The sequence below is a fragment of the Entelurus aequoreus genome, linkage group LG06 (genome assembly GCF_033978785.1).
Source record: "Entelurus aequoreus isolate RoL-2023_Sb linkage group LG06, RoL_Eaeq_v1.1, whole genome shotgun sequence".
NCBI lineage: Eukaryota > Metazoa > Chordata > Actinopteri > Syngnathiformes > Syngnathidae > Entelurus > Entelurus aequoreus.
The window spans coordinates 22,194,234-22,222,141 of record NC_084736.1 but is presented as its reverse complement, the minus strand read 5'-3'; the positions used below and the strand labels follow the sequence as shown (position 1 = coordinate 22,222,141).

Below are 27,908 nucleotides of genomic sequence, written 5' to 3'. Positions count from 1 at the left end.
TTTTCCACCTGTGGAATTCACGTTTGTTTCCAGTGAATTTAGGAAGGGCTGTGGGTTTCAACTTGATGGCTGGTACAGGATGACTGGGAGCAATTGGTTCCCTCCTGACTTCTTCTTTTATCCTCTGTTATATGAAGCCAGCCTTCTTGGAAACCAGCATGGTGGTGTGTAGTTCCAGACCTTTTAAGTTTGTCAGAATTTCAACTACTGTGTCTTTAGGGACCCATTGTCTCCACCGACCATGCACCTCCTTTGCAGTCTTCACCAGTCCTTCCAGGTGGTTCAGCATGAACTCATATCCATTCAGGTCCATATCTTCCGGTTCCACAGCAGTGGTGCGTCTACACTCCTCATCTGCTGCCAGAAGAGCTATGGACATTTCATCTTTTCCAAACTTGTCCCGCAGGGCCTTCTGGAGTTGACCTTTGACCTTTGCCCGCTTTGACTCACACTCCCTTGAAGTATTATCCAGATCTTCTTGTTGCTCTTGGGTGAGTTCAGTTTCTCCATCTTTTAGCTGTGTCAGAAGTTTGGCCTCTACCTTGTCATTGGCTTCCATGACTTTGTCAGCTGCTGTGATGAGTGTCTTGAAACTGTCTCTGAGCTCCTCCTCAGACAAGTCATCATGGTTCCTGGTGAGGCTGTTGACAAGGCGGGTGAATGATGCTTTTGCACTTGTCCTCTCGGTCTTTAGCTGGTCAAGCACCTTCTTGTCAGCCATATTTAAAGCTCAAGTGGAGTTGGAGTGAATTTGGTGAAATGAACTTCAGTCTTTGGTCCAGATCTCCTTTTCCTGGTTGTCCAGTGGGGGATCAGTTTTTCACTGTCAAGTTATGTTTTGTTTGTTTGTTTTATCCCCTAACTTGAAAAGGGTTTTGATTTTTCGACCAGGGGTTACACTGGGACTTCACTCTTTGGTTGAATCCAATAATGAGACAAATCTCTGCTTATCCTTTTATTTTGGACTTGATTGTCTCTTTTTTTTCATTTAATAGTTTGTAAGGTGAAAAACCTTTGGAAATACAAAAGCAATTAGGGACCAATATAAACAAATTACAATAAACAATTTTTTAAAGTAAAAGTGTTTCCAAAAGGGGACAGGCCCGGCCACCAGGCGCTCGCCATCGTGCCCCACCTCCGGGCCTGGCTCCAGAGGGGGGCCCCGGTGACCCGTGTCCGGGCAAGGGAAATATGGGTCCTTTGTGTTTACTTTTCATGGAGGTCTTCGAGCTGCTCTTTGTCTGATCCCTCACCTAGGACCAGTTTGTCTTGGGAGACCCTACCAGGGGGCATAAATCCCCCGGACAACATAGCTCCTAGGATCATTGGGACACACAAACTCCTCTACCACGATAAGGTGGCAGCTGCATGTTGGAGTTCAACCCGGTGGACGAGAGGGTAGCTTCCCTCCGCCTTCGGGTGGGGGAACGGGTCCTGACTGTGGTTTGCGCTTACGCGCCAAACCACAGCTCAGAGTACCCACCCTTTTTGGATTCACTCGAGGGAGTACTTGAGGGTGCTCCCCCGGGTAATTCCCTTGTTCTACTGGGGGACTTCAACGCTCATGTTGGCAGCGACAGTGGAACCTGGAGAGGCGTGATTGGGAAGAATGGCCGCCCGGATCTGAACCCGAGCGGTGTTTTGTTATTGGACTTTTGTGCCCATCACAGATTGTCCATAACGAACACCATGTTCAAACATAAGGGTGTCCATATGTGCACTTGGCACCAGGACACCCTAGGCCGCGGTTCCATGATCGACTTTGTAGTTGTGTCGTCGGATTTGCGGCCTTATGTTTTGGACACTCGGGTAAAGAGAGGGGCGGAGCTTTCTACCGATCACCACCTGGTGGTGAGTTGGCTGCGATGGTGGGGGAGGATGCCGGACAGACCTGGCAGGCCCAAACGCATTGTGAGGGTTTGCTGGGAACGTCTGGCAGAGTCTCCTGTCAGAGAGAGTTTCAATTCCCACCTCCAGAAGAACTTTGAACATGTCACGAGGGAGGTGCTGGACATTGAGTCCGAATGGACCATGTTCCGCGCCTCTATTGTCGAGGCGGCTGATTGGAGCTGTGGCTGCAAGGTAGTTGGTGCCTGTCGTGGCGGTAATCCTAGAACCCGTTGGTGGACACCGGCGGTGAGGGATGCCGTCAAGCTGAAGAAGGAGTCCTATCGGGTTCTTTTGGCTCATAGGACTCCTGAGGCAGGGGACAGGTACCGACAGGCCAGGCGGTGTGCGGCTTCAGCGGTCGCGGAGACAAAAACTCGGACATGGGAGGAGTTCGGGGAGGCCATGGAAAACAACTTCCGGACGGCTTCGAAGCGATTCTGGACCACCATCCGCCGCCTCAGGAAGGGGAACAGTGCACTATCAACACCGTGTATGGTGAGGATGGTGTTCTGCTGACCTCGACTGCGGATGTTGTGGATCGGTGGAGGGAATACTTCGAAGACCTCCTCAATCCCACCAACACGTCTTCCTATGAGGAAGCAGTGCCTGGGGAATCTGTGGTGGGCTCTCCTATTTCTGGGGCTGAGGTAGTTAAAAAGCTCCTCGGTGGCAAGGCCCCGAGGGTGGATGAGATCCGCCCGGAGTTCCTTAAGGCTCTGGATGCTGTGGGGCTGTCTTGGTTGACAAGACTCTGCAGCATCGCGTGGACATCGGGGGCGGTACCTCTGGATTGGCAGACCAGGGTGGTGGTTCCTCTCTTTAAGAAGGGGAACCGGAGGGTGTGTTCCAACTATCGTGGGATCACACTCTTCAGCCTTCCCGGTAAGGTCTATTCGGGTGTACTGGAGAGGAGGTTACGCCGGATAGTCGAACCTCGGATTCAGGAGGAACAGTGTGGTTTTCGTCCTGGTCGTGGAACTGTGGACCAGCTCTATACTCTTGAGGGTGCATGGGAGTTTGCCCAACCAGTCTACATGTGCTTTGTGGACTTGGAGAAGGCATTCGACCGTGTCCCTCGGGAAGTCCTGTGGGGAGTGCTCAAAGAGTATGGGGTATCGGACTGTCTGATTGTGGCGGTCCGCTCCCTGTATGATCAGTGTCAGAGCTTGGTCCGCATTGCCGGCAGTAAGTCGGACACGTTTCCAGTGAGGGTTGGACTCAGCCAAGGCTGCCCTTTGTCACCGATTCTGTTCATAACTTTTATGGACAGAATTTCTATGCGCAGTCAGGGCGTTGAGGGGATCTGGTTTGGTGGCTGTAGGATTGGGTCTCTGCTTTTTGCAGATGATGTGGTCCTGATGGCTTCATCTGGCCAGGATCTTCAGCTCTCGCTGGATCGGTTCGCAGCTGAGTGTGAAGCGACTGGGATGAGAATCAGCACCTCCAAGTCCGAGTACATGGTTCTCGCCCGGAAAAGGGTGGAGTGCCATCTTCGGGTTGCGGAGGAGACCCTGCCCCAAGTGGAGGAGTTCAAGTACCTCAGAGTCTTGTTCACGAGTGAGGGAAGAGTGGATCGTGAGATCGACAGGCGGATCGGTGCGGCGTCTTCAGTAATGCGGACGCTGTATTGATCCGTTGTGGTGAAGAAGGAGCTGAGCCGGAAGGCAAAGCTCTCAATTTACCGGTCGATCTACGTTCCCATCCTTACATATGGTCATGAGCTTTGGGTTATGACCGAAAGGACAAGATCACGGGTACAAGCGGCCGAAATGAGTTTCCTCCGCCGGGTGGCGGGGCTCACCCTTAGAGATAGGGTGAGAAGCTCTGTCATCCGGGAGGGGCTCAAAGTAAAGCCGCTGCTCCTCCACATCGAGAGGAGCCAGATGAGGTGGTTCGGGCATCTGGTCAGGATGCCAGCCGAACGCCTCCCTAGGGAGGTGTTTAGGGCACGTCCGACCGGTAGGAGGCCACGGGGAAGACCCAGGACACGTTGGGAAGACTATGTCTCCCGGCTGGCCTGGGAACGCCTCGGGATCCCCCGGGAGGAGCTGGACGAAGTGGCTGGGGAGAGGGAAGTTTGGGCTTCCCTGCTTAGGCTGCTGCCCCCGCGACCCGACCTCGGATAAGCGTAAGAAGATGGATGGATGGATGGATATTAATTTTAATATATTTTTATCTATATGTTACAGCATATCCAGTGCTTCGTGAAGCCCAACACTAGCTCTGCAGCCCCGCCTCTTCCTGCGCATCACCTCCTGTCCTTCCACGGTCCACGCGGACTCCGGTGTGGCAGAGAGCCATATCAGCGTCATATTAACACACACAGTTACCTTCATATTAGCATACACCAGGGGTGTACAAAGTGCGGCCTGGGGGTCATCAAATATTCCTCTTTGAAATTCGTTTGGGAAAATATTTCATACTTTGTGTTTGCCTTATAAAAACAATGTTTTCTTAGACAAAAATGGCATAAATCAACCAAAAAAAACCATGAAAAAAATTAGAAAAACATATAGATAGATTTAAAGTTGATCCCGAGAAGGGGTGTACAAACTACGGCTTGCGGGCCAAATGCGGCCTGCCAGCGTGTTTATTTTCGCCCGCGAGACTACACAAGTTTAATAAGGACTATGGCCTGTGGGGGGCCTCCAACCTAATTTTAAATATCTGGCAGTATAATTTCAAAAGCAATTCAGGTTATAGATTATGAATTGCACTGAGAAGTACATAAAGCACAGCATATTAATATATGACCCAATCCAAACAACCTTTCCCACTCATGGCGCAAATAAACTGACACAAAAAGTCAACACACATGGTCACACATAACACAACCTGCTCACTGAACTTTGTGGATATTATTAAAAATATGTCCTATCACAACACATAATTCAAATTTACACCCATATAAATCTCCTGCAATGCATGATGGGACAAATGCAAAGCACTCTTTCCACACTTATCTGTATTTGGCACATTTTAGCTGTTTGACATTTCTGATTGATTACAAAACTTTAAGGAGGTTGTCACGGAAGTAAACAAGGTAGGAGTCGGACTTTCACATACTCTTGATATCGAAATATATTAATTATATATCCATTACATGAATGTGTATATATATATATATATATATATATATATATATATATATATATATATATATATATATATATATATATATATATATATATATATATATATATATATTAGGGCTGCAACTAACGATTAATTTGATAATCGACTAATCTGTCGATTATTACTTCGATCAATCGATTAATAATCGGATAAAAGAGACAAACTACATTTCTATCCTTTCCAGTATTTTATTGAAAAAAAACAGCATACTGGCACCATACTTATTTTGATTATTGTTTCTCAGCTGTTTGTACATGTTGCAGTTTATAAATAAAGGTTTATTTAAAAAAAATAAAAAATTAGAAAAATACAATAAAATTGCCTCTGCACATGCGCATAGCATAGATCCAACGAATCGATGATTAAATTAATCGCCAACTATTTTTTATAATCGATTTTAATCAATTTAATCGATTAGTTGTTGCAGCCCTAATATATATATATATATGTATATATAAATAAATGTGTATATGTATGTGTATATTATGTATGTATATATATTTATATGTGTGTATATATATATATATATATATATATATATATATATATATATATATATATATATATATATATATATATATATATATATATATATATATATATATATATATACATGTGTATATATAAGTATATATATTTATAATTATATATGTACAGGTTATATATGTATATATTATTATAATAATAAATGGGGGACGGCGTGGCGAAGTTGGGAGAGTGGCTGTGCCAGCAATCTGAGGGTTACTGGTTCAATCCCCACCTTCTACCATCCTAGTCACGTCCGTTGTGTCCTTGAGCAAGACACTTCACCCTTGCTCCTGATGGGCCCGGTTAGCGCCGTGCATGGCAGCTCCCGCCATCAGTGTGTGAATGTGTGTGTGTGAATGGGTGAATGTGGAAAATAGTGTCAAAAGCGCTTTGAGTTCCTTAAAAAGGTAGAAAAGCGCGACCCATTTACCATTTATATATACATACATATATATATATGAGCCTGTGTGATATATGGGAGGATGTATATATATATTTATACGTATATATACAAACCCCGTTTCCATATGAGTTGGGAAATTGTGTTAGATGTAAATATAAACGGAATACAATGATTTGCAAATAATTTTCAACCCATATTCAGTTGAATATGCTACAAAGACAACATATTTGTTGTTCAAACTGATAAACATTTTTTTGTGTGCAAATAATCATTAACTTTAGAATTTGATGCCAGCAACACGTGACAAAGAAGTTGGGAAAGGTGGCAATAAATACTGATAAAGTTGAGGAATGCTCATCAAACACTTATTTGGAACATCCCACAGGTGTGCAGGCTAATTGGGAACAGGTGGGTGCCATGATTGGGTATAAAAACAGCTTCCCAAAAAATGCTCAGTCTTTCACAAGAAAGGATGGGGCGAGGTACACCCCTTTGTCCACAACTGCGTGAGCAAATAGTTAAAACAGTTTAAGAAAAACCTTTCTCAAAGTGCAATTGCAAGAAATGTAGGGATTTCACCATCTACGGTCCATAATATCATCAAAAGGTTCAGAGAATCTGGAGAAATCACTCCACGTAAGCGGCATGGCCGGAAACCAACATTGAATGACCGTGACCTTCGATCCCTCAGACGGCACTGTATAAAAAACCGACATCAATCTCTAAAGGATATCACCACATGGGCTCAGGAACACTTCAGAAAACCACTGTCACTAAATACAGTTGGTCGCTACATCTGTAAGTGCAAGTTAAAGCTCTACTATGCAAAGCGAAAGCCATTTATCAACAACATCCAGAAACACAGCCGGCTTCTCTGGGCCCGAGATCATCTAAGATGGACTCATGCAAAGTGGAAAAGTGTTCTGTCGTCTGACGAGTCCACATTTCAAATTGTTTTTGGAAATATTCGACGTCGTGTCATCCGGGCCAAAGGGGAAGCGAACCGTCCAGACTGTTATCGACGCAAAGTTGAAAAGCCAGCATCTGTGATGGTATGGGGGTGCATTAGTGCGCAAGACATGGGTAACATACACATCTGTGAAGGCACCATTAATGCTGAAAGGTACATACAGGTTTTGGAACAACAGATGCTGCCATCTAAGCGCCGTCTTTTTCATGGACGCCCCTGCTTATTTCTGCAAGACAATGCCAAGCCACATTCAGCACGTGTTACAACAGTGTGACTTTCTTAAAAAAAGTGCGGGTACTTTCCTGGCCCGCCTGCAGTCCAGACCTGTCTCCCATTGAAAATGTGTGGCGCATTATGAAGCGTAAAATACGACAGCGGAGACCCCGGACTGTTGAACGACTGAAGCTCTACATAAAACAAGAATGGGAAAGCATTCCACTTTCAAAGCTTCCACAATTAGTTTCCTCAGTTCCCAATCGTTTGAGTGTTGTTAAAAGAAAAGGTGATGTAACACAGTGGTGAACATGCCCTTTCCCAACTACTTTGGCACGTGTTGCAGCCATGAAATTCTAAGTTAATTATTATTTGCAAAAAAAAAAAAAAGTTTATGAGTTTGAACATCAAATATCTTGTCTTTGTAGTGCATTCAATTGAATATGGGTTGAAAAGGATTTGCAAATCATTGTATTTCGTTTATATTTACATCTAACACAATTTCCCAACTCATATGGAAACGGGGTTTGTATATACATACACATCCATACACATATGTATATAATATATATATAATTATATATACGTGTGTCTATGTATACTGTATATGTGTATATACAGTATATATACATATATATATATATACACTACCGTTCAAAAGTTTGGGGTCACCCAAACAATTTTGTGTAATAGGCTTCATTTCTAAGAACAAGAATAGACTGTCGAGTTTCAGATGAAAGTTCCCTTTTTCTGGCCATTTTGAGCGTTCAATTGACCCCACAAATGTGATGCTCCAGAAACTCAATCTGCTCAAAGGAAGGTCAGTTTTGTAGCTTCTGTAACGAGCTAAACTGTTTTCAGATGTGTGAACATGATTGCACAAGGGTTTTCTAATCATCAATTAGCCTTCTGAGCCAATGAGCAAACACATTGTACCATTAGAACACTGGAGTGATAGTTGCTGGAAATGGGCCTCTACACCTATGTAGATATTGCACCAAAAAACAGACATTTGCAGCTAGAATAGTCATTTACCACATTAGCAATGTATAGAGTGTATTTCTTTAAAGTTAAGACTAGTTTAAAGTTATCTTCATTGAAAAGTACAGTGCTTTTCCTTCAAAAATAAGGACATTTCAATGTGACCCCAAACTTTTGAACGGTAGTATATATATATATATAATTACTTTACATGTAGTCGGCTTTTGGCCCCAAGTCAAAAAGTTTGGACACCTAATATACTCAGCCTTATTTTAGCCTCATATTAATATACACAGTTAGCCTTATGTTAATATACACAGTTAGCTTCATATTAATACGCAGTTAGCTCCATATTATTATACACAATTAGCCTCATATTATTATACACAGTTAGCCTCATGTTAATATACACATTTAGCTTCATATTAATATACACATTTAGCTTCATATTCTTATCCACAGTTAGCTTCATACACAGTTAGCCATGAAGTTACACTTGAAGTTGAGTGGAAGCACCTGCTGCTCCGCATTGTGTTGTGACCTTTGACCGCATTTACAGCGGCTTGGTCCCATAGCGAGCATGAAGGTGCTTGGCTAGCGCCTCGCCGGCCCTCTCGTGTTGCCCGACTCCATGTTAACAGGGTGGCACTATGGGGGAATGTATAGCGCGACAAGGAGCCGCGGATAGAGCGAGCGCGCAGCACTAATCTCGGATGCTTTTCAGGGAGCGCTCAATGTCTCCCCCGGTAGGTTTTAGCCGGGGCCGCTGATTGACAGGCCAGGTGCCGGGGCCCTGGCTCACTTCCCACTTGGCCCTGACGGTGACCCAGCGGCCGGGGCTCGTTAAAACTACTGTTGATAATCGTTTAATGGGGACGGCTGTCCTCGTAAAGACCTGCGGTGTCTCCCAGAGACACGGAGGACATTTGCAGGAGGAACAATGCGTGTTTCACAGATTTACAGGGTGAGAACGACAGGCTAAAACTAACTGGCCCCTTCACTTTTAGTGCAACATAAACCTTGTAAAAGACCCCTAAATCACGGCACTGTCCCGACATGTTCGCTCAGATTTATGTCTCACCCCACCATCTCCATGGTGTTTTCCTCTGCAGTCTGAAATCCTTCACTCCGCTTCCTCTCTCTCCATGGTGGTTCCGTCCCTTCCATGCTGTGTAGGCTGGCACCCGGACCGTCACAACCAGATGAAGACCATGGCCAAGGGTGAGAAAAAATACAGAACAATTAATGGGTTTGGTGCAGTGATGGTTGTAGCTTCAAGCTTGAAGTTGAAGTTTGCTTCTATTTTAGGGGTGTCAAACTCATTTTAGCTCAGGGGCCACATGGAGGAAAATCTGTGTACACGCGGGCCGGACTATTAAAATCATGGCATTAGAACTAAAAAAATAAAGTTAAGTTAAGTTAAAGTACCAATGATTGTCACACACACACTAGGTGTGGTGAAATTTGTCCTCTGCATTTGACCCATCCCCTTGTTCACCCCCTGGGAGGTGAGGGGAGCAGTGGGTAGCAGCGGTGCCGCGCCCGGGAATCATTTTTGGTGATTTAACCCCCAATTCCAACCCTTGAGGCTGAGTGCCAAGCAGGGAGGTAATGGGTCCCATTTTTATAGTCTTTGGTATGACTCGGCCGGGGTTTGAACTCACAACCTACCAATCTCAGGGCGGACACTCTAACCACTAGGCCACTGGACAACTTCAGATTGTCTTCGTTGTCTTATTTTGGCCAAAAATAGAACAAACACATTCTGAAAATATTACAAAGAAATACCGGTAAAGTTTAGATCCATGAAGGAAAGAAGAAAGTGAATGAATGTTTATAACATATGCATAAACATTTTTCTTTTGTATAATTATTATTTTTTTAATGATTTTTTTTAATGAACGTTTATGACAACCTTTTTCCAAAACACAATATAGAATGTGCGATATAACAGGATAATGCATACATGTATCATTTGTTTTCAAAACGGTTACAAAAAAGTTGGACCCCAAAAATGTACTGTGGGACCCCATTTACAAAATTCCTAGCGTCAACACTGATGGAGTATTGATGCGTGCAAAACACCAGCAGGCGACTGTGGCCCGCGGGCCGGTTCTAATACTAATCAAATATCACCCCGGGGGACATGGATCATTCATTCGCCGGGCCTTGACACCCCTGATATAAAGTTAAGAAAACCCAGTTTTTTTATGGCAAAAGCTCAAAAAATTCAATATTTCCCCCCCAAAAAAATGTTCCAAGTAGGGATGATGTTTGATAAGAAATTATCGAGTTCGAGCTCATTATCGAATCCTCTTATCGAACCGATTCCTTATCGATTCTCTTATTGAATCCAGATAGGTTGTTGTATATGGAAAAAACACACAATATTTGGTTTAACAAAAGCTCACTTTTATTTTATAAGAAAAAAATAAAATAAATAAATAAATATTGACTGTTGTTACCCCCCTAAAAAAAATAAAAAATAAAAATAAATATTGACTGTTGTTACCCAAAGTATATTAAGTGGGATTTTTCAGAAAAACAAATATATACGGTAACACAAAAACAACCTGTCTCTGTGATCACTATAGGTGTATAAATAATAATATAGTGTTAAATAAAATCAGTCCCTTGGGCACGAAACTGAAAATAATACAGCTCTCCAAAAAGTGCACTTCTGCTGCTATTGGAACATCCTTCTGGGGTCCATCAGTGTGGCCTCCTCCAGGAATGACTGCACGTCCTTGTCCTGGAGGGAAAATGAGGGACAGACACAGCATAGAATTAGGGGGGGAAATTAGCTGAATGTGAAGACTAGGGTGTCTGTTATTAAGTCTTTAGCATTAGTATGTGGAATTAAATGATGGAATGGATTAAGTAATGAAGTTAAACATTGTACTGATATGATCCACTTTAAGAGGTTGTTCAAATTAATAGTGCATTAATAGTGCATACAAAGTACAAAGAAGAATTATGAGAAATAATTTCAACCTTATTGAAAAAAAGATATTCTTCATCTCAGTATATTAATAATGACTGAATTAATTAATGACATATTTCAAAACTGTTGTATATACTAATTCACAGATGTTATTTTATTATAAAAAGGTCAGTAAATGATGTACAGATTTGTAAACGCTCTGAAGTGAGAATTAGAGATTAAATAAGCTTTACTTCTTCCTACTCCTTTTCGGACATGATGTAAAGTGAAATGATATGAAACTGTGATGTGTTATGCTGTAAGTGTGTTCATGTACGAAATAATCTAAAGAAAGAAAGAAAGCACTAGTTTATTAGACAGACCTGCAAACTCTGGAGTGGTGTAGGCTACAAGATACCATTAACGTTATCAGACACATACAAAAAGGCTAACGTTAACGTTACCGTTAGCCACTGACTATGCTTAGGTAACGTTAGCCTAGCTAACATTACTGCAGTCCTGGTTGACATAAGAGGTAACCTTATTTTAGCCTAAAGGCTACGAGTGAGCAGATATGGAAATTAACCGGCAACAGTTAACGTTAGTTACTCACCAGCACTATCACTGGAATTGGCGCTGCAGGTTGAAGCAGAGGAAGAGGGGCGTCCTTCGTCATCTCTGTCGCTGCTTATCCACGACACCTTTCTCTAACCTTCAGGTTATGTACGGCCTGAACATGTTTCATCATGCTTGTTGTACTTCCCCCCTTACATGAGAGCGAAGCTTGGCAATAATTGCAGATAGACGTTTTCTCGTCGTATTTTTTTGTAAAATGAAGCCATGCCTTGAGGCGTTTTTTTCCGGTCCATTGTTGTTGCTGCTTCTGTATCTGCCGCCTAATGACTGAGCTACGTCATTTCCTGGGACGTGCCACAGGGCATTTCCTGTGGGACGAGATTCATTCCCAGGGATTCGAATAAAGAACCAACTCTTTTTCTTTACTATAGTGGCCTCGATAACGGGAACAGGTTCTCAAAAAGGGATTCGAGTCCATGGAATCGGTTCTTTTCTTATCGAACAGTTCTTTTCTTATCGAACAACCGGGAGAACCGGTTTCGAACGTCATCCCTAGTTCCAAGTGGAACAGAATGTGAGGTAATTGGATCTTTAAATAGGTCAACAATTCATAACAACATCATTATTATTTTTGAGCAAGGACAATTAAAAAAAAAAAAAATTTAACTAACTAATTAACTAAAATTCTTGGGGATCCAAAAGGGCCCCCACTCATAAAATCGTAAATTTTTTGTTTTACTTTTAACACTTCAGATCTATGCATCGATTAGAAGTTTTTTATACATATTTTTTTTAATCTGTTAGTCTTATGCCCCTTTTGTCAAATAAAACGTTGTTTTTTTATATGGCAAACACACAAAATATGCAATATTTCCCCGAAAAATAATTAAAAGTGGAATATTTGATGTGAAGTACCGTATTTTTCGGACTATAAGGTGCACTTAAAATCCTTTTTATTGTCTCGGAAATCGACAGTGCGCAATACAACCCGGTGCGCTTAATGTATGTAATGTATTAATTCTGGCTGCGCTTACCGACCTATAAGCAATTTGATGTGGTACATGGTGTAATGACGAGTGTGACCAGTATATGGCAGTCACACATAAGAGATACAGTACATGTAAACTGCAGGTTGACGCCTGTTCAATCAATCTAATCTGCTTGCAAGTACCTGTAAGCAAGCAAGCAAGCAAGCCCAAAACTTTGATGTTTCATTGAAAATATAGAACATTACACGCAGCCCTCACAAATGTGTCAAAATGTTTTAGTACGACTTTGGTAAGCTACGAAGCCACACCACTTGACGGATTGTCAGAGCATTACGACTCACTTAGTCAGACGTACTGTGCTTCAACATACAGGGATTACTATGGTGTGTGTACAAGGACCCCAAAATGGCACCTATTAAGCGTTTTGTTTCGCAATATTATGCAAAAGCAACTTTTCCCACCTATTGGTACCCACTGATGTGTACTTGGGATCTGCATAAGTTCTGAAAATTTGCAGGCGTCCGCCATTGAAGACCGCACCGTCGTCAATAAGCTCCTTCTTTTTCTCTATCCTCTTGTTGTGGGGCATTCATCCTCCGCCGTTGCCATTTCTAATACAAAGTAGCGAACAGTTCTAACTTATATCTGTCAGTAGACTCGTTTTGCAGGCGCTAAAAATCTACCGGTACAACAAAGATGACGGGGAGAAGACGCTGTTGAAGTGGAGGCACGTAAATAAGACCGCCCACAAAACGGCACATCCTGAAGAGACGGTCAAAAATCTGTAAAACATAATCTATGCAACATTTTGATGCAGAGAACCACCATTACATGTTATGTAGACCACAAGGAAGTGTTTTACATGTACAAAAAAAAAAGATAATATTACCCCCTTTGATGCGCCTTATGTATGAAAATAGACATGATTAGACCTGCTCATCTGCATGGTCTGAAAATATGGTCAATAATTCCTAACAACATTGATTTTGATTCATTATTATTATTATCAGTCAGCATCCCAGTGAGAGCAGACATTGTACAGTGGGTGATTGTTTTATTATGTAGGTAGTTTGTATTTCTCATTTAGCACTTGCTGCTTATTACTCAGCTTCTAAAACTTGTTGCCCATCCTCTGTAGATTCAGGCTCAAAAATATAAGGTTCTGATCATTTTTTAGATATGTGCATACTAGCTATAGCTATTTGGCTGTTCTAGTTTTTATTTTTATTTATTATCTTTTTTTATTTATTTTATTTATTTATTTTTATTTTTTTAATACACTGTAGCACTTTGAGATTGTTTACTCAATATAAAGTGCTTTTTACAAATAAAATCTATTATTATTATTATTGTCCCAAAGTAGTCTTTGTTTTCTCTCATTAAGTCTGCCATATTTTATAGTTGTCGAAGGGAAAAGAAAATGTTGCAACATGAAGAAAAAATGATGATGCTTAAAATCCATCCATTTTCTACCGCTTGTCCCTTTTTTTGGGGGTCGCGGGGGGTGCTGGAGCCTATCTCAGCTGCATTCGCGCAGAAGGCGGGGTACACCCTGGACAAGTCGCCACCTCATCGCAGGGCCAACACAGATAGACAGACAACATTCACACTCACATTCACACACTAGGGCCAATTTAAGTGTTGCCAATCAACCTATCCCCAGGTGCATGTCTTTGGCGGTGGGAGGAAGCCAGAGGGAGCCCACGCAGTCACGGGGAGAACATGCAAACTCCACACAGAAAGATCCCGAGCCCGGGATTGAACAGTTTTAAAGAAAAAAAAAAGCAGCCTGCATGGCAGCTTTGTTTTTAACGTCGACATTGCAACTTTTTCTTGTTATATTTCACCTGTTTGCTCTTTTATTCCACTTTTTTTGAAATATTATTTTTAGAATGGGCCGCACTTTGGGCACCCCTAGTATGATGTAATACTCGGATCAAACGTCACGTCGCCCCCGGCAACGCGGTAAACAATCCCCATCTCGCTCTTGTTTTTATATAAGCGATGTCTGCACGTGTTGACAGCAGGACATTGCGTCCTTCCAGCATCAACATACGACAATCATGTGTCGGCGTCCCTCGGCTTCCTGGTAGACATCCATCAGTGTCCACGCTGGGAGGCCCCATGATGCACCGGGGTTAGTGCTGACCGTCGAGCGACGCAAAGCATGCAAGTTAAAATGAAGTCTAGTCACAGCAAGAGCCTGATCTCCCTCTGTGCGGTGACCTATGAACCCGCCCGGCGGAGGTGTATCTCTTTACTGTCGGGCAAATTTGTTATCCCGTACGGTCGCCGGCTTCTCGTCTCGTACGGCAAGGCGGCGGTGTCGGTGGGGAAGTTTTGTGGCGCTGCTTGTTGCCGACCTGACAGCCTCCTGAAATAAATCCCAAGTATTTGTCACAGTTGGAAAGGCGCACTAAAAACAGCCAGGCTGATGGCATAAAGGCAAGTTGATGGGAGGATTTTGAGACATTCTCTCTGCAGAGCTGCTGAGACCCTGAACACACACACACACACACACGCACGCACACACACACACACACACACACACACACACACACACACACACACACACACACACACACACACACACACACACACACACACACACACACACACACACACACACACATAAATACACTGATGTGGAGGAGGCAGCCTGTGCACATCCATCAATCAGGACTAGTTTGATGTCATCAACTTTCCATTCAAGTATTTGGAAGTTCGGATTCTTAAAAACATGCATGTCCTAACCTTTTCCACTAGGGGCGTACAAGAAAAGCGATTTGCATTCAAATCGCCAAATTATTCATACCGATTCAAAATCCAATCATCATTTTCAAAAATGTATTTAAAAAAAAAACCTGTCAAAATACAAAACCCAAAACCAGTGAAGTTGGCACGTTGTGTAATTCGTAAATAAGAACAGAATACAATGATTTGCAAATCCTTTTCAACTTATATTCAATTGAATAGACTGCAAAGACAAGATATTTAATGTTCAAACTGAGAAACTAATTTTTTTTTTGCAAATAATCATTAACTTAGAATTTAATGGCAGCAACACATTGCAAAAGAGTTGGCACAGGTGCATGTTCACCACTGTGTTACATGGCCTTTCCTTTTAACAACACTCTGTAAACGTTTGGGAACTGAGGAGACTAATTTATGAAGCTTTTCAGGTGGAATTATTTCCCATTCTTGCTTGATGTACAGCTTAAGTTGTTCAACAGTCCGGGGGTCTCCCTTGTCGTATTTTAGGCTTCATATTGCACCACACATTTTCAATGGGAGACAGGTCTGGACTACAGGCAGGCCAGTCTAGTACCAGCATTCTTTTACTATGAAGCCACGCTGTTGTAACACGTGGCTTGGCATTGTCTTGCTGAAATAAGCATGATAATGTTGCTCGGATGGCAACATATGTTGCTCCAAAACCTGTATGTACCTTTCAGCATTAATGGTGCCTTCACAGATGTGTAAGTTACCCATGCCTTGGGCACTAATACACCCCCATACCATCACACATGCTGGCTTTTGAACTCTGCGCCTATTACAGTCCGGATGGTTCTTTTCCTCTTTGGTCCGGAGGACACGACGTCCACAGTTACCAAAAACAATTTGAAATGTGGACTAGTCAGACTACAGAACACTTTTCCACTTTGCATCAGTCCTTTGTAGATAAGCCCGAGCCCAGTGAAGCCGGTGGCGTTTCTGGGTGTTGTTGATAAATGGCTTTGCACAGTAGAGTTTTAACTTGCACCTACAGATGTAGCGACAAATTGTAGTTACTGACAGTGGTTTTCTGAAGTGCTCCTGAGCCCATGTGGTGATATCCTTTACACACTGATGTCGGTTTTTGATGCGGTATCGCCTGACGTACCGAAGGTCACGAGCATTGCCGCTTACGTGCAGTGATTTCTCCAGATTCTCTAAACATTTTGATGATATTACAGACCGTAAATTCCTTGCAATAGCTTGTTGAGAAATGTTGTTCTTAAACTGTTTGACGATTTGCTCAAGCATTTGTTCACAAAGTGGTGACCCTCGCCCTATCCTTGTTTGTGAATGACTGAGCATTTCATGGAAGCTGCTTTTATACCCAATCATGGCACCCACCTGTTCCCAATTAGCCTGTTCACCTGTGGGATGTTCCAAATAAGTGTTTGACGAGCATTCCTCAATTTTCTCAGTCTTTTTTGCCACTTGTGCCAGCTTTTATGAAAGATGTTGCAGGCATCAAATTCCAAATGAGGTAATATTTGCAAAAAATAGCAAAGTTTACCAGTTCAAACGTTAAGTATCTCCTCTTTGCAGTCTATTCAATTAAATAAAGGTTGAAAAGGCTTTGCAAATCATTGTATTCTGTTTTTATTTACCATTTACACAACGTGCCAACTTCACTGGTTTTGGGGTTTGTACAGCAAAAAGAAAAGGTTTAATAAAACACTTAAGTATTCAGACATGCATTTTTACTTACTTTATATCATGATTTGTTTAAACCCAGGGCATTAATTGAGATAGTGGTAAGATAAATTAATACAAAATAACTTATGAAAATACAGCTTAAAACATTTTTTGGATTTGTTTCAATGCTGAAATTTAAAATATATTTATGATTAAGTTCAAACAGAGGTTGAAAGACATCGATTTATTATAGGCTGAATTTAGTGCTTCAAATCTAATATTTTCCTATCATATTGAGCCACATCAGGAGGTAGTCCGAATCCCTTTGGAATCTGATTTTTTCAAATGTGACTGCAGTTTAAACGGCTATGCGACCTTTTTGCTACTTTTACGTCATCTTTGTTCGAGCTACATCATTCGTGTGTGTAGCACGATCACTTTCCTTTTTGCGATTCTTTTCTTCCTCCTTCAGTTGTTTTCCATCATCTGACTACTTCCTCTACACAACAGCCACGGCACAAACCCACTCATACGCTGATCTTAATTTAGTGTAGGGCTGCAACTAACGATTCATTTAATAATCGATTAATCTGTCGATTATTACTTCGATTAATTGATTGATAATCGGATAAAAGAGACAAACTATATTTCTATTCTTTCCAGTATTTTATTGGGGGAAAAAAACGCATACTGGCACCATACTTATTTTGATTATTGTTTCTCAGCTGTTTGTACATGTTGCAGTTTATAAATAAAGGTTTATTAAAATAAATAAATAAAATAAAAAAAAAATAAAAAATGCCTCTGCGCATGCGCATAGCATATATCCAACGAATCGATGACTAAATTAATCGCCAACTATTTTTATTATTGATTTTAATCAATCTAATCGATTAGTTGTTGCAGCCCTAATTTAGTGTTGTTTTGACATGTCATATTAGTGACATCATGCACAAAAGTGCACTCATAGCTTGTTTTAAAATGCCTGACAATCTTGCACTTTCTGTTTTGAAATGACATGAATATTTGTGCCACTGCTTAATAACTGTTTAATAAATGCAGTTTTGGTAAATTGACTTAGTTGTGATTTCAGCCTCTCTGCATGAAAGTTTAAAATGAGAATATATTAATGCAGTACGAACAAGAATGTTTTAATGTAGACACATAGAATCATCATACTGCTGTGATTATATGCATCAAGTGTTCATTCAAGGCTAAGGCAAAATATCGAGATATATATCGTGTATCGTGACATGGCCTAAAAATATTGAGATATTAATAAAAGGCCATATCGCCCAGCACTAATACAAAGAGAAAAAATGGTGTGCAATTCCAAACCCAAAACAATATGGAGAAAATCGAATGACCTGGATGTATGAGAACATCCATACATACGGAGAAAATCCATGATGGTTGGTTGGTGTTGGTATGATGAGTCACAATTGGTTAAGGTTAGGGCGAAACATTACGCACTGGCCAATTAGAGGCAAGATAAGGCGGGTCATTGAGACTATTAAAGCAAAATCATAACAGTCACACACGTATGTCACATGACGACGAGGGAGTCGGAGACAGAGGGACGCTTCAAGCTGACAACTCAAAAAAAAAAAAACGTACTTGAAAATGGCAGAGGGATTCTCTCCCCCCGATTAAATGTTTCCTTTAGTAGTGAAGGTGATGTCTTTAGCCATATTTAGAAAAATGTGTTTAGAGAAAAAAATACCCAAAACCCTAGTTTTTAGTTAAAAACAATGACTTGTGTGTTGTTTGGGAACAGTTGGTAATGGTTATGTGCAGTAAAACTTCATGAACTTAATGTGTGTTCCACTCCTAGATGAAGACAGCAGTTATGATTCCTTGTTTTGGTGCGAGGACCCCTAGAGGTAGTTATAGGGTGTCCCCAGCTAAATGACAGATAGTTAATAGTAATGGATCCTTATTGGTTACATTTATACACTCTGTTACATTAACATTGATATTATACATGTGATTTAAATGCTGTTAAATGTGATGTAGCAAACTACTTTTGCCGTGTAGCTTGTTGTGTAGCTTGCTACAATTGTCTGGGCACATCTTCCCCTGGAGCTTGGCTACATTTAATCGAGGGTAACTTTTGGCTTAGCTTACTACATTTCTTAAGTAGCTTGCCCATCACCGCTCCCTTGCTCATTTAAAGAATGCGGTCAACTTCCTTTGTTTTCACTTTATCGAACTGCGCATGTGACATCGGGGCCACATTGAGGCCTGTGCGGGTTTATATTGGAGTCTGATAAATATCTCGTGTCACTTATAATTTAAACAGTCAGTTGTAAAAAATCTGATCTCGAAAAAATCTGATTTGGTCCACTTTGGCCTGCAGTTTAAACGTGGTCTTTGACCTCCAGGTCTAGGGTTAGCCTTCTTTTGCTAGCTGGCCGATAAATTGTTGAAGACTTCAAACTTTCCTTCTTCCTTTCTTCTCTTATTTCTTTATTATTCCTTCTTCAAATATTCTTCGTGTTAACTGGGTCAGCCTTCACTCTTTTTCCGTATTCTCTCAACCTTTCTTTTCCACTTTTTTAATTGGTTTTGGCATGTTTGTGTCTTGATTATTTCTCTCTAAACTCTTCAATTACATTAAAAGACATGCTTATTTGCTTTATGTAGATTATTGAAACAATGATTATTGAAAATAATCACGTATTTTAAGACCTTGTGAACACATTATTTCAAATTGTTAGGATTAAACTACTTTTCATTTAATTTTGTCACTACCAAAATGATCATGTCACCACCGAAACCTCTCTCTCTGTCCACTACTTGCTGTCCATATCCCCCCCCCCCTCCTCCACACCCCTGATTGTAAATAATGTAAATAATTCAATGTGATTATCTTGTGTGATGACTGTATTATGATGATAGTATATATGATAGTGTGGTGGATATACACACACAGGACACTTATTAATTATTACGGTTATAATTCACTGCGTTCTAGCCCATGTTTACTTGCATAGGTGCATAGGTGCTTTTACTTTGAAGTGTTGAGACACACCTCTGTGGTGCTGACGTAATTACCTGTGCGACAGTTTTGTTGTTGTGTTGTTCTCTCTGAAAATAAACGGAGTGTTACTTGGCTCTCCAAAGAGGAATAAATCTCCGTCGTTTCTCTGCCTACACTCCTACATTGGTGACCCCTTTTTACTCTTGGACGTTTCCAGAGTTTACTGAACATGTCTGCTACACTAAAGTTGCCCGACTTTTGGGAAGGGAACGCAATTGCGTGGTTCGCACAGGCGGAGGCTCAATTCGCCATCAAAGACATTACGGCGGACGAAACAAAGTTTTATCATGTGGTGGCGTCCCTTACAAGCTCGACTGCGGGGAGAGTGGTGAGTCTGCTAGAACGTCCTCCTGCACGCAACAAATACGCCGCTCTGAAGGCGCATCTACTGGAGACTTTTGGACTTTCTGAATCCGAACGTGCGCGCCAACTCCTCTCACTTCCCGGTCTCGGCGACAGTAAGCCTTCTGAGCTGATGGATCACATGCTGGCTCTGCTGGGAGACCATCAGCCGTGTTTTCTTTTCAAAGAACTATTCCTGCAGCAGCTTCCAGAACAGGTGCGTTTGGCACTTGCGAATTCATCTATTATGGATTTTCGCCAGTTGGCCAGGGAGGCGGACAAATTTTTCTCAGCTGGGAAGAAATGTTTTGCAGCCACGCCCCCTTCCACGTCTACTGCCACCAGTGATGACCATATGCACCAGCCATACTCCATCTCTGCCACCACTACTGTGCCCCGACGTGCAAAGCAGTCAGGAGGATTGTGTTTCTACCACGCCAAGTTTGGCAACAAAGCCAAGAAATGCCTTCCCCCCTGTACATTCAGTGCGTCGGGAAACGCACCGGCCGCCACCTATTAGCAGCCGTGGGTGACGGCCGTACCAGCGGCTTGCTGTTTATTACTGACTCCCTCTCCGGTCGTCGCTTTCTTTGTGACACAGGTGCCCATATGAGTGCGCTGCCAGCATCAGCCACAGACATTCGAGCAGGGCCGTGTGGCCCCCCCCTTCTGGCCGCAAATGGCAGCACAATCCACACCTTTGGCACACGCACTGTGACAGTGAGTTTTGCTGGTCAGCGTTTTACCTGGGATTTTGTGTCAGCAAAGGTGTCCACTCCCCTGTTGGGTGCTGATTTCTTGTTTGCCAACAAGCTTCTAGTGGATGTGAGGAACCGCCGCCTCGTCCACGCTGAAACATTCGGCTCATTTCCCTGTGAACACAGTGACACTGCCCCGACGAAGCTGTCCAGTGCCCTCTCGCCCGCTGATGACTTTTCTCACCTCCTCAAGGAGTTCTCAGACATCACCGCACCTACCTTCTCCTCCGCCTCCGCCAAACATGGTGTGTTGCACTACATCTCCACCAATGGCCCGCCTGTGCACGCCAAAGCCCGGCGCCTTGACCCACACAAGCTCAGTATCGCAAGAGCTGAGTTCGACGCCATGGAACGCCTTGGCATCGTCCGCCGGTCGAACAGTCCCTGGGCCTCCCCCCTTCACCTGGTGCCAAAGCCCAATGGTGGTTGGCGCCCGTGCGGCGACTACCGACGCCTTAATGCTGTCACTACGCCGGACCGGTACCCTATTCCACACATCCATGACTTTTCTGCCCACCTGGCGGGTGCGTCTATTTTTTCTAAAGTGGACCTCGTCCGGGGCTATCACCAGGTACCAGTTCAGCCTCAGGACATTCCCAAAACAGCGGTGATTACCCCATTCGGGCTTTTTGAGTTTCTACGGATGCCATTCGGACTAAAAAATGCTGCCCAGACCTTTCAGCGATTGATGGACACGGTGCTGCGTGACTTGTCATTCGTTTTTGTCTACCTGGACGATATCCTAGTGGCCAGCACGTCTGAGGCAGAGCACCTATCACACCTGCGTCTTCTCTTCAGTCGTCTCCAGCAGCACGGCTTGATCATCAACCCAGCGAAATGCCAGTTTGGACTGTCTTCCATGGATTTCCTGGGCCACCACATCACTACAGCAGGGGCGATTCCTCTGCCGTCAAAGGTGGAGGCAGTGTTGGGGCTTCCGCAGCCTCACACTGTCAAGGCTCTACAAGAGTTCTGCGGCATGGTCAATTTTTACCACCGTTTTGTGCCTCGGGCTGCCGACCTTATGCGCCCCCTATACAGCGCTCTCAAGGGTAAAAAAACTTCTAAGCATGCCCTTTCTTGGTCCACGGACATGTTGGCAGCTTTCTCTGCTACAAAGGATGCACTCGCGGACGCAACTATGCTGGCTCACCCGGTGCCTGACGCCCCTGTTGCTCTGACCACGGACGCCTCAGACTATGCTGTTGGTGCTGTTCTCCAGCAGTTGGTCAATAGTGTTTGGCAACCTCTCGCTTTTTTCAGCCGCCAACTTAGGTCCAGTGAGCAGAAATATAGCACTTTTGACCGTGAACTCCTCGCCCTGTATTTAGCCATCCGTCATTTCCGTTTCCTGCTGGAAGCCCGTCCGTTCACTGCCTTTGTGGATCACAAGCCTTTGACCTTCGCCATGGCCAAGGTGTCGGAACCATGGTCTGCCAGGCAACAGCGCCACCTAGCTTTTATTTCTGAATTTACCACGGACATTAAACATGTGTCAGGAAAAGACAATCCCGTGGCTGACTGCCTCTCCCGTGTGGTCATTGGTGCTGTCCACCTTGGAATAGACTATGCCCGAATGGCTGTGGACCAAGTTTCGGACCCCGACATTCAGGCGTACAGAACAGCGGTCACTGGCCTCCAGTTGGCGGACGTCCCGTTCGGCGATGCCGGCACAACGCTGCTCTGCGACGTATCTCTGGACCTGCCCCGTCCTGTGGTGCCGCAGGTCTGGAGACGGCAAGTTTTCGACGCCATACATGGCCTCTCGCACCCAGGCAGCAAGCCGTCACAGCGTCTCGTGGCAGCAAAGTTTGTCTGGCATGGCCTCAAGAAGGACATTCGCGACTGGGTCAGGACCTGTGTGGCATGCCAACGCGCTAAGATCCATCGCCATGTTAAGGCCCCGTTGGAGCAGTTTGCAGTTCCCGAAAGACGTTTTGACCACGTCAACGTTGACCTGGTAGGACCCCTTCCTCCCTCCAGGGGATTTACTCACCTTCTGACTATGGTGGACCGGACCACCCGTTGGCCGGAGGTTGTCCCACTGTCGGCAACGACATCAGCTGATGTGGCCCGGGCCTTCATTGGTACCTGGGTCGCCCGGTATGGTGCCCCATCTGACCTTTCGTCTGATCGTGGCCCCCAGTTTACTTCCGAGCTCTGGAATACTGTTGCCTGTCAGTTGGGTGTCTCACTCCACCGCACTACAGCATACCACCCTCAAGCAAACGGCATGTGTGAACGTTTTCACAGGGACATGAAGGCCGCCCTTAAGGCTTCTCTCACAGACGACGGCTGGGTCGACAAGCTCCCGTGGGTGATGCTGGGGATTAGAACTGCGCCTAAAGAGGACCTCCTGTCTTCCTCAGCGGAGTTAGTTTATGGCCAGACCCTCAGAGTCCCAGGTGAATTTATACCCCGCACTACAGTCCCCTGGTCTGCTTCTGACCAGCGGCGTAGCCTCATGGACACTGCCCGTACCTTCCTACCAGTCCCGACCTCGCACCACTGCTTGCCCCAGGTGCACATTCCCCCTGACCTGCGAGCAGCGGGGTACGTGTTCATCCGCCACGATGCCCATAGGGGGCCCTTGCAACCACCATACGACGGTCCTTATCGGGTTGTGGAGGCTGGGGATAAGACATTTGTCATTGACATTGGGGGCAGACTGGATCGCGTCTCAGTGGACCGGCTGAAGCCAGCCCACCTGGATTTGGGCCGTTCAGTTGAGGTGGCTCAGGCACCACGTCGCGGTCGACCCCCACACTGCCAACCGACGTCTGCTCGCCGTCAGCAGCCGGCTGTCACCCTCCCGCTTCACCCCCCTCCACCTGCCCAGGAGCTTCGGAATCGCTTTGGGCGGGTCATTCGGGTCCCTGGTCGTTTCACTGGGCCAGTTCTTGTGAATTCTGGGGGGACGTGTGTGGTGGATATACACACACAGGACACTTATTAATTATTACGGTTATAATTCACTGCGTTCTAGCCCATGTTTACTTGCATAGGTGCATAGGTGCTTTTACTTTGAAGTGTTGAGACACACCTCTGTGGTGCTGACGTAATTACCTGTGCGACAGTTTTGTTGTTGTGTTGTTCTCTCTGAAAATAAACGGAGTGTTACTTGGCTCTCCAAAGAGGAATAAATCTCCGTCGTTTCTCTGCCTACACTCCTACAATAGTATATATGTGTATCATGAATCAATTTAAGTGGACCCCGACTTAAACAAGTTGAAAAACTTATTCGAGTGTTACCATTTAGTGGTCAATTGTACGGAATATGTACTTCACTGTGCAACCTACTAATAAAAGTCTCAATCAATCAATGTTTTGGGTGTGACAATTTGAGCTAATTTTGACCATAACTAAATAATGCTAGCAAGCATATGGCTAGCAAACACATCTTTGAAGAGTTGTACATTCATAAAAACATATGTTGCTTGAAAGCTGATTAAGTTTACATAATTGAAGAGAATATGTGTTTCGGTAGTGACAGTTTTTAAAGATACACGCTGATTTTCAGATTTTGGAACACATGTATTTAAAAACTATAGGATTAAGTGACTTACCATTGAGCCATGAATGGGCAGAAATGTAATGCCACTTCCTGGTCCAAAATGTAGGGGTGTGTCCTAAATCTGGAATCAGCCACACTTCAGTAGTGACATAAAATCTAGGGCCATGATTTTTTGAGCAGTTTTTTAATATAAAAATTAAACCTACAATAAATCTATGTCTTTCAACCTCTGTTTAAACTTGCTCATAAAGATCTTTTAAATTATATCATTGAAACAAATTTCCAAAATGTTTTAAGAGGTATTTTCATAAATTTAAATTTAGGGGTCACGATTGGGGACAGCTGCTTCTCAATAGGAAGTACCCTGTAAAATATGGTTTTGTATTTATCTATCTTATCACTATCTCAATTAATGCCCTGGGTTTAAACAAATCATATTAATAATAATAATAATAATAATAATGGATTGGATTTATATAAAATGCATGTCTGAATACTTTTGTGTTTTATTGAACCCTTTTTTTGGTTAAGGGACAGCACTTTGCTTTAGTTCGGTAGAATGCCCCATATATGTACAGTATATATATATATGTATATGTACAGTACAGGCCAAAAGTTTGGACACACCTTCTCATTTCAATGCGTTTTCCTTATTTTCATGACTATTTACATTGTAGATTGTCACTGAAGGCATCAAAACTATGACACCTGTGAAGTGAAAACCCTTTCAGGTGACTACCTCTTGAAGCTCATCGAGAGAATGCCAAGAGTGTGCAAAACAGTAATCAGAGCAAAGGGTGGCTATTTTGAAGAAACTGGAATATAAACCATGTTTTTAGTTATTTCACCTTTTTTTGTTAAGTACATAACTCCACATGTGTTCATTCATAGTTTTGATGCCTCCAGTGACAATCTACAATGTAAATAGTCATGAAAATACAGAAAATGCATTGAAAGAGAAGGTGTCCAAACTATATACACACATACACACACATGTATGTATAGGTATATACATACATGTGTGTGTGTGTATATATATATAATGTATGTGTGTGTAAATATAGCCTGTACATATTAATATAATATACAATTAATAAATCATTTAATTGGATGTGAAAGTTCGACTCCTACCTTGTTTACCTCCGTGACGACCTTATTCAAGTTTTGTAATCAATCAAAAATAATAAGCAGCTAAAATGCACCAAACATGGATAAGTGTGGAGAGTGTTTTGCATTTTCCTCATCATGCATTTAAATGGGTTTAATTTTGAATGGTGCTTGAGCGTTTAGTTTTTTTTTTTTACAATATCCACAAAGTTCAGTGAGCAGGTTGTGTTATATGTGACCATCTGTGTTGATTGCATATATATATATATTTTTTTTGCGCCATGAATAAGGAAGGTTGTTTTAATTGGGTCACATAAGTGAATACTCTGCTATACCTCAACGCACCATTCATGGTCATTGACCTGATGTATTCGTGTCGTCCACAAAACGGTGGCAAAAATGCAACAATCAGGTTGTCCGATATTCAAAAGACATCTGGAAACACTTTGCGGGCCAGATTCCTGATCAAACTCTCGACGTCTTCCAGGCCAAACTGAAAATGCCGGCAGGCCGCACTTGGCCTGCGAGCCTAAGTTTGGGCACCCCTGTTTTAGACTATAAATCATCGTTGAAGGTTGTTGGTCAACTTTGACATTCAATTTAGACCCGGAGACATCGCATGAAGGACACGAAAATATGCTTATTTACACCCTGAGTGAGAATTATGTTGAATTCACCATCTAATCGGGGTCCACAAGTCTTGTGCTGAAAGATATGAACATCCCATCAGCCGACATCCCAGTGAGAGCAGACAGTGTATACAGTCAGGGATTGTTTTATGTTCGTAGTTTGTATTCCTTGTTTAGCATCCTCCTTACAATCAAGCTCCAAAATATGAGGTTCTGGATCATCATTTGTCCCAAAGTAGTCTTTGTTGTCTCTCATGAAGTCTGTCATGGTTAGTAATAGTTGTTTTTGAAGGAAAAAGCGAACTATGTGATGCGCTCTGTGAAATCAATGCGCCGCTGTATAAGGATGGGTACCGTTCACACTTTAAATGATACATTACCAATTTTCCAGTACCTCGGAATCGATACCGGTAATCTACAGTACCAATTTTTGGTACTTTTGTGTGTTAATAAATATTGTTTTTGATAACAAAAACTTTTTTTTATTGCAACATTTAAAAATGAGCTGATACCTTGTTTCATTACCACATTTCTGAGTCTCATTTGCAAATATGGCAATAAGTTGCAATAACGTAGTGTATAGTTTAGGTTGTGTTGGCTAGTCAGTTCAGTGTTTGCTAAATTTGGTCTTTTGTTGCGCCCTAAAAAGTGTTAATACTGTAAGTATTGTACTCATTACGCACAAGCTGTTTGAATCCAACATGCATCTTAGAAGTAGTTTTCATTAACAAATTTGGAGGTGTTGAGATCTCCATGTAAAATTGCCAATGGAAATCGGTAGCATGTCAATAGCAAAGCCAATGTATATTAACATTAAGCTACCGCATTTTTGGAAAAGTGGAGCCTTACTTACATTGAAGCGTTTTCGAGTTTTTCTTTGGAATTGAAAATGGCAACCTTACCCAGAGAGGTAGTTTGGCTGATCGACAAAGTGCAAAGAGCCAGGCGAATCAGCAACCGGGCGTGACTTCACGCGCAACCCATTTACAACATGACGTCTTTACTTACAGCATGTATATAAAACGATGGAGGATATTTTTAAACTGCTTTATAGGCAGAATAGATCGAATCCAATTACTGTACCTCCATTATTAGCCACCTCTTGCTAGCTTTTATTTACAATTTAGACTGCATACAAAGCTATAACTGCACTATTTTTTTTTGACGCATGATTAATATGAGTGTGTCATGTGTGACCGTCAGCCCACACCTTAATTGCAAGAAAATGCTCCGGCACCGCAGACAAGCGGGAAATAACAGGGCAGAAATGGACACGGAAAAGTGCACAGTCTCATGTTGATGGATTAGAAATGATCTAAGACAAGCTACAAGCTTTTCCCACTAAGGGACCGTACACTGAAAAATTAAAGCATGCGGGGACCATTTTGATCTTTTTCATTTACCAAACCAATAAAATATATAATTTTTTTTTAACCTTTTGGGCTCCCTTCAAGTTTGGTCCCGGGGACCTAAAGGGTCTTAGTCATAAACATGTTAAAA

The 27,908-nt window shown here is 42.8% G+C and overlaps 1 protein-coding gene across 2 annotated transcripts in view; it reads right to left on the bottom strand.

Moving 5' to 3' along the window:
• The window catches only part of zgc:195001 (uncharacterized protein LOC567531 homolog), a 39,938-nt gene extending 15,151 nt beyond the window's left edge, over positions 1 to 24,787 (bottom strand). Inside the window, exons 1-2 of one of the 2 annotated variants that reach the window (XM_062049433.1) lie at positions 24,725 to 24,787; positions 9,202 to 9,297 (exon numbers count right to left, since the gene is read on the bottom strand). The gene's annotated coding sequence lies outside the window, so the exon portion shown is untranslated. Of the gene's footprint in view, positions 1 to 9,201; positions 9,472 to 24,724 lie in introns of those variants that run through there. The other variant, XM_062049434.1, reaches the window with a different exon arrangement.
• Between the last annotated feature and the right edge of the window lie 3,121 nt (positions 24,788 to 27,908).